Below are 13,278 nucleotides of genomic sequence, written 5' to 3' on the forward strand. Positions count from 1 at the left end.
AAACCAAACTTTTTGTCTAAAACAGTATTTATTTGTATTGTCTACTTGAATTGTATTGTATAATACTGTATTGTATTATCTATATGCCCATATTGCTGACATGTATATCTGTAGCAGACTGTCATTAGGAGTAATTTTATTTATAGGTTGGGTTTGGTTTAGAATAGTAGTATTTAATTTTCAGGTAGGTCCATATGCTATCTAGTCTCAGGTTCTTGGTAACCTAAGCAGTGCAGAGTATGGATTTTATCTCTTGGAGTAGGCCTGTAGTCAAATCAGATATTGCTTGGTTACTCCACAAACTTTGTGCCACTAATACACTATCATATCTTGCAAGGGGGACATAATTGTAGAGCAAAAGTTTTGAGTGTATGTTGGTGTTTACATTTCTCAGAGTATATTCCTATATTAAGGACACTAGAATATAGCAGTGAAGGGTCTATATAGGTATTAGTTTGACATCTCCATGTCCATGTCTAATGAGTTGTGTAGGTGTTAACTTCAGCAATGTAGCCTTGTGTTGGTGGAGAGCAAGCTATAGTCTTGCCAACTGCCAAAATTGGAGATTCTTTTTTTTTTTTAACTCCTTTCAAATTTATTTTCTTCAGAATTTGGAAACTTTCACTGCTCTCAAAATCAGTGTATTTATACTAAATCAGAGATGCTTTAAAAAGTGAAACCCTGATAAAAGAAATATTTAATATGTTCACAATAGGAAAAATCATTGAACTGCATGTTATTTGTAATTTGTATTAAAATTTTCCATAGTTTTTCTTTACTAGTCATTTGTAACATATGGCAAATCTATAGCTAAATTAAACAACAACAACAACAACAAACAACTTTATATATTGGCTTGGTCTACACCGTGAGCTCCAGGGTAGCAAGGGCTATACAGTCTTAGTGAGACCCTGCTTCAAAGAGGAGGGAACTTTCCCACCTTTAAGTAAAATGTATTGTTTCTATATGTTTTGTAGTATAAATGCTTCCCTTTTGAAAAAAAAAAAAAACCTTGTAATGATATGTCTAACATCGGAAAGTCTATTGTGGGAGACAGAATATCCAGTTCCCAAAAGATATCCGTGTTTCCAAGCTCTGAAGCCTATGAATATGTTACATTACATGGAAAAGGAAAATTCCAGGTGCAGAGAAGTTAAGGTTGACAATCAGTTGATGTTAAATGCGGAGATTATTCTTGATTCATTGGGTAATCCAGTATATTCACAAGGGTTCTTACCAAGTAGAAGGGGATGTAAAATCATTGTCAGAGTGACTAGATGCACCTTGAACTACAGAGAAGGGGGAAAGATGCCATGATTGGGCAGCATGAGACCCATGTCAGAATTCTTCTTTTCAGAATTGTAAAGTTTAAAGCAATTTTGTATGCCAACATAGACAAATAACAGGGCATTCAATTGGGACTACCTTACTCTGCAGAAACAACTTTGGGTTTTAGTCTTAAGGAAATACTGAGCGATATCCAGTATTTTATTCACCCTACAGAATTCCACCAATTCCATTGTTCTTCAAGCAAGTTCAAATATTTTTTTCACATTCACATAATTTTTATTATTGTAACCATTCCCTTATTAGTCATCTTTCATTTCTTTTTTTGTATCATATATGTTCTTTTTTTAAATTTTTATTTCACATATCGATCCTAGTTCCCTCTCCTTTCCCTCCCTCCAACCCTGCCTCCTTTCCTCTGTCCCTCTATCTCACCTTTCCATGCCCCCCACACTCCCCTCCCATGCCCCCCTTCACATATAGGGTGATGCCTTCCAGGAGGGGTCATCTAAATCTGTCAAGTCATTTGGAGTAGGGACTAGTCCTTCCCCCTGCCTCTAGGCTAAGTGAGTATCACTCCATGGGGAATGTGCTCCCAAAGTCCTTTTGTGCACCAGGGATACATCCTGGTTCCACTGTCCGAGGTCCCTTAGACTGCCCAGGCCTTCTAACTGAGACCCATGTTTAGGGGGTCTGAGTCAGTTCAATGCTGGATTCCCAGATATCAGTTTGGAGGCTCATTGGCTCCTCCTTGTTCAGGTCAGCTGTTTCTGTGTGTTTCTGTAGTGCAAATTCAAATCTTAAAAATAACAAATTTAAACTAATAATATTCAAGGTTGTCACTGTTTTAATAGGATTTCAAAACAACAACAAAATCACAATGACTTACATATTTTAAATGGGTGCAAGTCATAAGAAACAGCTACCAGCAGAAACAACTTTCTGTCCCCTAAATAGAGCCCTACAAATACCTGTAAACTCAACCTTGTGGTACTCAGATGCTTTCATATTTGAAATGACAGCGTACAGAGACAGAAAATTAAGAACCTTTTTTTTTTCTTTTTTTTTTTTTTTGGATAATAATGTATAGATTAGGCCTTGCTAAAGCTACTCGGTAAGAAAATAGAGTCCTTTATTCCCAGGGAGCTCTTCCTCCGTCACTCACTCCCTTTATCTCCTGGGAACTCACCCAGGTGTACTTCTATGTACACCATCGCCAGGGCTTCTGGCCTCTTTCCTTCTGGTAAGCTCTTCTGGAGGGCTCCACCATGGCTAGTCCCTCATCTCCCTTTGCCTGTGACTACCAGGGCTCCTGCTTCAGCTTCTCCTGCTGCTTTCAGCCCTGATTTGAATTCGGATTCCCCGTTTCTGTCAGACCCTCTCTTCTCTGAATTATGAGGAGGGCTTCTGGACTTTCCGTCAGAATCAGAAAGGACCGGTTGCTATTCTCTCCAGAACTAGATTGTTTGGGAAGCCTTAACTTTTCCTCAGATCTCCTCCCCTCACCCCCTGCTGTCACTGTGGCTGCTAGAAAGTTATTCATGAAGTTTGCTCTTAGATTTATCCTCTTCAGAGTCATTCCTTTTCCTTCCTGAACATTTGGTTTTCATCTTTTTCTTCCTTTTCTCCTTCTCCCTTTTCTTTTCTCTTTTGTCACTCTCACTGCTGCTTTCTGAAGTGTCAGAGGGAGGGGGGGAGGAGGAAGGGAATTTGTTTTCATGTTTTTTTTTTATGTTTACTTCTGCTCTTCTGTAACTTTTTCTTTTTTATCACTTTTCTTTTTCTTTTTTCTTTTCAAGTCTATCCAATTTCCTGAGGATCTTCTGCTTCTGTTTAGTCATCAGGGACTTGAAGAATTCAACTTCAGGGTCTTCTTCACCATCACTTGCAACATAGTCCTGTGATGGATCATTAGTGGTCAAGTTTGTCCCCAGTAAATTTTGTTTCAGGGCAAAGCCACTGTTTCTCATCTCTACTATTAGCTCTGAGGGGTGAATAGATGGCCCTGAGCCATTAATAGGAACTGAGCTTCCATTGATCCTAGAAAGATCAAACAAGGGACACTCTCAGTCTATGTTCCCATGACCCCACTTGTGGCATTTAATGCACCTCACATTTCAAACCTGAGTACCAAAGGGCTGGTTCACGACATCTTTGCCAAATTTTTCTCTCGGAGCACCTTTCTACCATTCTAATTTGTATTTTCTCTCTCCTCCTGTTTCTTCTTTCTCTTTGTTTTCTTTTTTAACTCCTGGTGGGGCCTCATACATGAAATTCTTTACACGCTCATCTCCCATAAGCAATCTGTTATCATACAACTCTTGTTCTTTAAGGTACTGTTGTATTAGTTCTTCTTGTTTTATGTTATCATATGATGTTTTCTGTCCTGCCATCCATACCTTCTTGATGTTGGATTTGGACACAGGATGGAAGTCCTTTTTTGCACATTAAATTAGCGAACGACTTACCCATCTTGGAATCTGAGAAGGAGAAGCCAGCCACTAGGTCAGCCAGGAACATAAACAAACTCTGGGAGAATGACTAGAACTGTAAAATTGAAGTTTCTTATGGAATCCCTTCATCCAACAGTTTAATTAGATATAATTCCATCCTAGTACTAGAAACTTCAATTGGGAATAAGAGATTACCTATTGGAACTCTGTCTCCCATTATGAGGTAATTTAATTTGATAACTTAATATATATTTCATAATATATTATATTAGAATATATATATACATATATATATATATATACATATAGATATATAGGTTTTACTGTATTAAGTTTCTGAAGTGACATTTAATTTTAGCTGTTTCTCCCCTTATTCCTTCCCTTGTCCCATTCTCCTCATCTCTCTATTTCTATTTTCCCATTCCATACAAACCATCATTTGTCCACACTATCTATACTATTTTTTTTTCAAAATGAGATCTCTAAGTCCCCTTCAGTCCCTTACTCTATACATAACCTATGTGATTCTACAGATTGTATCTTGGTTATAATTGACCTAACTGCTGAGATCTACATATAAGTGAATAAAATAAATGGGATACCTTACTTAGAATGATTTTTTTCTGTTTTCATTCATTTATTTGTGAATTTCATCTTTTTTTACTGCTGAGTAATACTCTACTGTGTAATGTGCCTCATTTTATTTATCCATTCTTTCCAATTTCAGACTATTATGATGAGAAATATCAACAAGCAGTGTTTGATGAGTCTTATTATTTTATTATTTTGGTGTGTGTGTGTGTGTGTGTGTGTGTGTGTGTGTGTGTGTGTGTGTTATCTCTCTTTAGGTTGTCTGGAATTATTTATTTCTTGTGTTTTTCTTAATATAGTTAATCTATGTAGGTTGGAATTTCCCTTATAGTGCCTTCTTTAGGGATGGCTTTTTAAATAGGTAATTTCTTACAATTGTATTTTTTAATGTAATATCTTATTTTCTCCATCTATTGCAGTTGAAAGCTTTGCTGAATATAGTATTCTGTGTTGGCATCTGTGGTCTCCTAGAGTCTGTAGGACATCTATTCAGGCTTTTCATCTACCATTGAGAAATCAACTGGTATTACAATAGGTCTTCCTGTATGTTATTTGGTCTTTTTGCCCTTAGAACTTTTAATATTTTTCTTTATTTTGTACATTTAGTGTTTTGATTTTTTTTTATTTTTAAAACTATCTTTTACTTTTTCATACCTATCCCAATACCCACTCCATGCCCTCTACCACCCCTTTCACCCACTCCTATCCCTCTCATGCTCCCAATTTACTCAGGGGATCAAGTCTATTTCCCCTTCCCAGAAGTATCCATGTATATCTCTCTTAGGGTTCGCCTTGTTACCCAGCTTCTCTGGTGTTGTAGATTATCCTTTGCTTTATGTCTAATATCCACTTATAAGTGAGTACATACTGTGTTTATCTTTCTGGATCTGGGTTACCTGACTCAGGATATTTTTGTTTTTAGTTGCATCCATTTACCTGCAAATTTCAAGATGTCATTTTTTTTTCTGCTGAGTAGTCTTCCATTGTGTCAATGTACCACATTTTTCTTTATCCATTCTTTGTTGAGGGTCTTTCCAGGTTGTAGCTATTATAAATAGTGCTGCTGTGAACATTGTTGAGTATGTGTCCTTGTGGTATGATTGAGTATCCTTTGTGTATATGCCCAAGAGTGGTATTGCAGGGTCTTGATTGATTCCAAATTTTCTGAGAAATCATCATATTGATTTTCACTGGAAATATGATTTGTACTCCCACCAGCAATGGAGGAATGTTCTACTTACTCTACACACTCTCCAGCACAAGCTTTTATTAATGATTTTTATCTTAGCCATTCTGACAGATGCAAGATAGTATCTCATAGTTCTTTTGATTTGCATTTCCCTGATGGCTAAGGATTGTTGAGCAATTCCTTAAAATTGTTTTTTGGCTATTTGAGATTCCACTGCTGAGAATTGTCTGTTTAGATCTGTACCCCATTTTTAAAATTGGATTATTTTGTATTTTGAGGTCTAGATTCTTTCTATATTTTGGAGATCAGCCTTCTCTCAGATGTGGGGATGGTGAAGATCTTTTCCTATTCTGTAGGCTGTCATTATGTCTTATTTTACATAGTGTCCCAGAAATTCTGTTTTCTAACAGGAAGTTTTTAGCATCATCATTTTCTTTGACTAAGGTATCCATTTCTTCTATCATGTCTTCAATATCTGAGATTCTCTCTTCCATCTCTGATATTTTGTTGGTGAAGCTTACTTATGAGGTTCTTTGAGTTCCTACATTTTTCATTTCCACATTTCTCTCAGTTTTGTTTTCTTTATTGAGTACTTTTGTGTCTTAAACTGTTTTATTTACTTTTTTTTCAGCATTTGCTTGTGCTTTTATGGATTCCTTTTAGGGATTTATTCACTTAGTCTTTAAGTACCTCTGTCATAGTCATAATGGCTATTTTCAGGTCTTTTTCTTGTGCTTAGGCTATGTTACAATACTCAGAGCCTGTCATGATGGGGTTACTGGGCTTTAGTGGAGATATATTGTCTTGTTCTTTATTGTTTGTGTTTTTATTCTGGCATTTAGACATCTGGATTTGGGAAAGTTATAATTCTAGGTCCTGATATCTGGTATTTTCTTTTTGTATATTTTTTGCCTTTGTTTCCGATACCCTTTTTATTAGGAGAGTGTGATGGCTATGTGTTGTCTTTTGAGATCCTAGTAAGTGTAGTTATTGGGGATCCTAGGTAAAATGTGTTTCTAGGTATTGGGATCTGATACTTAGGAATGGGGATTGGCTGGGAAGAGTGGCTCAGGGTGTCCACAGTGGGTAGGAAAGCAGAGAGTTTAACCAGTATTAGCTTAGTCTCCTGGGAATGGGAGAAATAGTGAGGAGGGTCCCCAACAGGAATTCTGCCTCCTAAACTCATCAGTAAGAATTACATTTAAGCTCAGAGGCCTAGACTTTTACATGGTTTCAGAGAATGGTGTCATATTCTTAGATACTTTTCTATTTTTTATGAACTATGACTTCATCATTAAATTCTATTTTCTTTTCTTTTTTTTTTTTTTTTTTTTTTTTTTGGCAGTACTGATGATTGAACTAGGACCTCATGCATTGTAAGCAAATGTACTCAATAACTGAGCTAAAGCCTCAGTTCTAAGGAATTCTTTTGCCAAGACTACATATGTCTTCTTTCACAATGGATATACCTGAAAAGTCTAAGGAATTTCCATAGTTGGCCAATATTTTATGTACTTTGATTATAACATGAGATGTCATTTTGTGTTGATCTATTTAAATTAGACTTGTCCTGTTTTAGGTTTTGCTCTTATCATAGAAATAAAGTTGCAACAAATATATACTTACTTATAGGGCCCAAAGAATAAGTGTGTGTGTTCTCATTTTTTAAAAACATTTTTTTAAAAATATTTTTCATTTTACAAAGCAACCTGAGTTTCCCATCCCTCCCTTTCTCTTGTTCCCCTCCCCCACATCTCCCCTTCCTAGCTCCCACATCCACTCTTCAGAAGGGGTTAGGCTTTCCTTGGGGAAGCAACAAAGTCTGGCAGAACATTTTTTGGGGGGGCAGGGAATAACAATCTTCCCCTTCCTGACGCAATTTTGACCAAGTTAGCACTGAATCTAATAAATGTCCTCTTCTAATCTCAGAAATGAAACTTTATGATTGGGGAATCATGTACTCCACTATGAAAAAATTCTGAAGAAGCTTGAAGTGGAATCCTGGTATATATCTTCAGAGGTTATAGTGTGGAACCCTCAGAAGAGAGATTTAGGCACCATGAAAAGCACTAGCACATATTGAAAACATTCATAAAGCCAGGTTTGCTCCAAGTGGACTATTAACTGCTAGACAACAATGTTCTCATTTACAATCTAGAAATAAGTGGGTCATTTAAAGTAGGTTAGAGCAAATCAAGATGGGAATGGGGGATAATGCAAAAAGAAAGAGAGAGAAGGAGCAGTGTTCATCTGTGACCTGTGTGACTGACTGCAAATGTCTACAGGGTAGTGGGGGTCAGTTACTGCTTACCTGTGCACCGAAGATCAAGCTGTGGGTGGGCATCTCCCCAGAGATGGGCTATATGTGGACATCTTCCCAGAGATGGGCTGTGTATGTTGATTTGGGCAGGGTACATGCAATTAGTGAAGATGGCAGATAGCAAACAGTCATGAAAGAAATAAATGAAATAAAATTCACATTTTGAGAAAGAGCTTTCCATGGAAAATCTGGGGCATGATCCTTGAATACATGGCAATAAGTGAGAAAGAAGGCTATTTAAAGAACAAAGGAAGTGTCTCACAGGGGAGCTTGCACATTTTGAAGAGAACTGTAAGAAAACTTGTTTTCTGGGATGGAATCTGACTGCCTAGACTCAGGATCCGATGAAATGCCTAAGAATCAGGATCAGGTATTCTATGGGTGGAGAAGGAAACACATTCATTTCATTAAAACCTTGCACTGTTGTTTACAATATTTACAGTGTTACAATCCATGAGATGACTTAAAATACTATGCTATGATTTTAAAATAGGAATAACCTAGACATATTATTTGTTATCTACAGAAAAGTCAGAATTATTATTATTATTATTATTATTTTTTTGAGCACTGGGGATTGATCCCAGGCCAAGTACATACTAAACACACACTCAGAATAATCTGTGTGCCCTCCTTATTTACATGTTTTTAGATACTATATATTGTTTTAGATAATTAAAAGAGAAATAGAAGATAGTTTAGGGTTATAAAGTTGTCTATTTTTTTTTTTTTTATAAAATAGAGAACATTTTTTTTTCAGTTAGCAAGATTTTTACAACAAACCTAGAATGAAAGCAACCGGAAACATGCAGACTTGAGAATGTAAGTACAGGAGAGTCTTTTGGGGTTAATGTGTTATTATTCAAACCCGGACCTCTAGCAACCAGAATCTTGATGAATAGGATAGGGGACAATATTCATAGTCCTGAGACATAAAGGGCAGTCTCTGTCAAGAAACATCATGTTCTTACATGAAACAAGCATTTTACAAAACCAAAGAAGTCCATTTTTCATTCTGTTCTAATCCTTTCACCCTTACCGAATGGATCCAAATACAGAACATGTATTAACTCTTGGTTTCTAAAATAAGCACTGAGTCATCCTGTTTCTTCAGGTTCAATCAACTCGGCTTCTTAGGTTTCTCTTCAGCCAGAAAGCTTTATAGGCATCTATCATTACTGATTCATTCATTCTTTTGTCTGGGATCTTAAAAGCTCAGCAGGTTCAAAACTGATGACAGTGTTGCAATTGTTTTCAGGAACCATCAAGTTTTTGAGCATTTCTGGGGTGCACAGGGATACACAGCAATGTACTGACCACAAGTGATTTATATAGCTAAGTACAGTGCCTTGGGAGAAAGGCTGAGAGAGATACGTGCACTGCTCTGCTGCTTAGGCTCTGTAGCCTGATTCTGTGTCTAGGCAAAGATGTACCTACAAGCCCCTGAGAGCTCTGCTGCTTGATTCTAGAGCTAAGTAGCTGTGCACTTACCTGCCCCTAAGGGGAGCTCAAATGCTAACTATAGTTGAAGATTGCTTGGGACTCAGTTGCATGCTCTATAAATATAGTGTTGGTTCTCTTTTGTCAATTACGCTGGATTCCAAGATAATGCCACTTGCCCCAATATTTTTAGTCATCTCGTTATCAATAAAAAATATCCTGACAGATTCCCTTTTCACTGAAAAAAAGAAATGTTCTTAATTTAAAAATTATTTTTTTCATTTTAAAAAGCAACCACAGTTTCCCCTCCCTCCCCATCTCCTGACACCCACCTCCTCCCTTCTCACCTCCATCCACACCTGTGTGGGTATAAGGCCTTTCTTGAATAGTCAACAAAGGCTGGCATACCAAGTTGAGGCAGAACCAAGCCCCTTCCCCCTTTATCAAGGCTGAGCAAAGTATCCCACCATAGGGAATAGTCTCCAAAAATTCAGTTCATGCCCAAGGGATAGATTTTGATACCACTGCCTGATGGTATCCCCCCAAGAAGATCAAGTCACATAACTGTTACCCATATTCAGAATTCTAGTTTGGTTCCATGCAGGTTTCGCAGCTATCAATCCATAGTCCATAAACTCCCTGTAGCACAGATCAGCTGTTGTGGGTTTTCCCATCATATTCTTGACACACAAACTCATCTTGTTCATATGGTCCCTCCTCCCTCTCTTAAACTGAACTCCAGGAGCTCATCCCAGTGCTTGGCTGTAAGTCATTACAAGGAGATGCTTTTTAAAAAATTATTAAATAGGTATTTGTAGTGAGAAGTACATTCCCAGCCCACACTGCTTTTCCAGAGCTCTTCTCTGCACACTGGTAGCAAATTGATAACAGTTACTGCTATATGAATCTAAATATATATTATTCTCCCTTGTAAGAAAAACAAACACATCTTAATTGCAATAACAGAGATTCATATGGTTATCTTCACACGATCCTCTTGTACAGTTAACATCTTTCGTTGGCATGGTAAATTTGTTAAAATTAAATAAATATTATTATTGATATATTTTCAAATATCAACCCACAGTTTACATGATTGTTGACCACTTTTGTTTTGCATGTCTGAGGATTTTGTCAAGTGTATAACAACATGTCCTTTGTCATTTGTATATAGAATGCTGTCATTTAGCTGTCCTAAGATTTTCCTCCATTGGTTTCACCTTTCTTCTCTTTATCCTTAAACTCATGGTAACCATTAATGTGTGTGTGTGGGAGGGGTGGAGAGGGATGGTGTGTTTGTGTGTGTGTGTGTGGCTGTGGGTCCATTTATATATCTCTTTTGACTTTTTTATTTTTATTTTACATTATGGATCACAGTTCCCTTTCCTTCCCTTCTACCCATTCTCCCTCTTTCCTTCTCTCCCACCCTCCCATGCCCCCTGAACCACCCACCCCCTGCACCTCCCCCCCCACACCTTCCCCCCACTCCACATGTAGGTTGATACCTTCCAGGAGGGGTCATCTAAATCTGTCAAGTCATTTGGAGTAGGGACTAGGACTAGGCCTTCTCTCCTGTCTCCATGGAGGATGTGCTCCAAAAGTACTTTGGGGCACCAGGTATACATCCCAGATATACCATCCAAGGTCCCCTAGACTGTGCAGGCCTTCCAGCTAAGACACATGTTCAGGGGGTCTGAGTCAGTCCCATGCTGGATTCCTAGCTATCAGTCCTGGGGCCCATTTGCTCCTCCTTGTTCAGGTCAGTTGTCTCTATGTGTTTCTGTAGCCTGGTCTTGTCCTCCCTTTCTGCATCTGGATTCCAGTTTGGCTTAGTGTTTAGTTGTGGGTGTCTGCTACTAGATGAGCGCTCTATGATGGTGGACAAGTTAAACATCGATCTCATTATCTGGGAAGGGCATTTATGGTAAATTTTACACTGTTGCTCAAATTGCTAGCTGGGGTCAGTCTCATAGGTCTCTCTCGCTCTCTATCTATCTATCTATCTATCTATCTATCTATCTATCTATCTATCTATCTATCTTTTCTTTCATCTATTCCTCCCTGACTCAGTTTTCCCAGTCCCATGTGCTTTTTCCTCTCCTTCCCTTCTCTTTCTCCTAGTTCCCTCTCCACTTACTCCCCCTCCACTACCCATACACTCAGGAGATCTTATCTCTTTACCTTTTTGTGAAAGACCTTATGTGACTCTCTTAAAATCCTCCTTGTATTCTAGTTTCTCTGGCAGTGTGATTTATAGGATGGTGATTCTTTAATCTATGACTAAAATCCATATTTGAATCCATATATGAGTGAGTACATACCATACTCCTCTTTTGTGACTGGGTTACCTCATTCAGGATGGTTTCTTCAAGTGCCATCCATTTGCCTGGAAATTTCAAGATTCCATTGTTTTTTTTCTGCAGAGTAGTATTCCATTGTGTAAATGTGCCACATCTTATTCATTCTTCAGTTGAGGGGCATCTAGGTTGTTTCCAGGGTCTTGCTATTACAAATAATGCTGCTATGAACATAGTTGAACACATGTCTTTGTTGCATGGGTGTGGATCATTTGGGTATATGCCTAAGAGGGGGATTGCTGGGTCCTGTGGTAGACTGATTCATATTTTCCTGAGGAACTGAAATACTGATCACCAAAATGGCTGTACAAGTTTGTACTCCCAACAGCAGTGGAGGAGTTGTTCCCCTTTCTCCACATCTTCTCCAGCATAAGTTGTCATTGGTATTTCTAATTTACCCATTCTGCCAGGAATAAGATGGTTCCTCAAAGTTGTTTTCATTTGCATTTCCCTGATAGTTAAGGATGTTGAGCACTTTCTTAAGTGTCTTTCAACTTTTTTGATTTCCTCTACTGAGAGTTCTCTATTCAGTTCTGTACCCCATTTTTAATAGGGTTATTTGGTATTTTGTCGACTAGTTTCTCGAGTTCTTTGGATAATTTGGAGATCAGCCCTCTGTCAGACGAAGGACCAGTGAAGATCTTTTCCCAGTCTGTGGGCTGCCATTTGGTCTTGTCAGCTCTGTCCTTTGTCTTATAGTAGCTTCTCAGTTTGAGGCGGTTCCCATTTATTAATTGTGTCTGTGCTACTGGAGTCATGTTCAGGAAGCATTCTCCTGTACCAATTTGTTCAAGGGTACCTCCTACTTTCTCTTCTATGAGGTTCAGTGTGGCTGGATTGATGTTGAGGTCTTTGATCCATTTGGACTTGAGTTTTGTGCATGGCGATAGACATGGGTCTATCTGCAGTCTTCTATACATCATCATCCTGTTTTGCCAGCACCATTTGTTGAAGACGCTTTTCTCCTCTGATTGTATACTTTTAACAGTTTTGTCAAAAATCAGGTGGTCATAGGTGTGTGGGTTAACGTCAGGATTTTTGATTTGATTCCATTGGTCTACTTGTCTATTTTTATACCAATACCAGGCTGTTTTCAGGACTATAGCTCTGTAGAAGAGCTTAAATTCGGGGATGGTGATGCCTCCTGAGGGTCCTTTATTGTACAGGATTGTTTTGGCTATCCTGGGTCTTTTGTTTTTCCATATAAAGTTGATTGTTATCCTTTCAAGGTCAGTGAAGAATTGTGCTGAAATTTTAATGGGGATCAAATTTCATCTGTTGATTGCTTTTGGCAAGATTGCCATTTTTACTATGTTTATCCTACCTATCCAAGAGCATGGGAGATCTTTCCACTTTCTGGTATCTTCTTTAATTTCTTTCTTTAAGACACAAAGTTCTTGCTTATATATGTCTTTCATTTGTTTGGTAAGCCTTTCCCCAAGATACTTATATAGTTGATGGCTATTGTAAAGGGTTATGTTTTCCTGATTTCTTTCTCAGCCCATTTTTTGTCTGTATATAGTAGGATTACTGATTTTTTTTTGAGTTTATCTTATAATCTCCTGGTTTGCTGAAGGTGTTTATCAGCTGTAGGAGTTCCCTGGTAGAGTTTTTTGGGTTGCTTATGTATACTATCATATC

General features: G+C 37.9%; 1 pseudogene; it reads right to left on the bottom strand.

The window, feature by feature from the left end:
• Positions 1 to 2,472: 2,472 nt before the first annotated feature.
• Positions 2,473 to 3,759, bottom strand: LOC127232146 (corepressor interacting with RBPJ 1-like; annotated as a pseudogene).
• Between the last annotated feature and the right edge of the window lie 9,519 nt (positions 3,760 to 13,278).

This window comes from Phodopus roborovskii, unplaced genomic scaffold (assembly GCF_943737965.1).
Source record: "Phodopus roborovskii unplaced genomic scaffold, PHOROB, whole genome shotgun sequence".
In the NCBI taxonomy this organism is placed as follows: domain Eukaryota; kingdom Metazoa; phylum Chordata; class Mammalia; order Rodentia; family Cricetidae; genus Phodopus; species Phodopus roborovskii.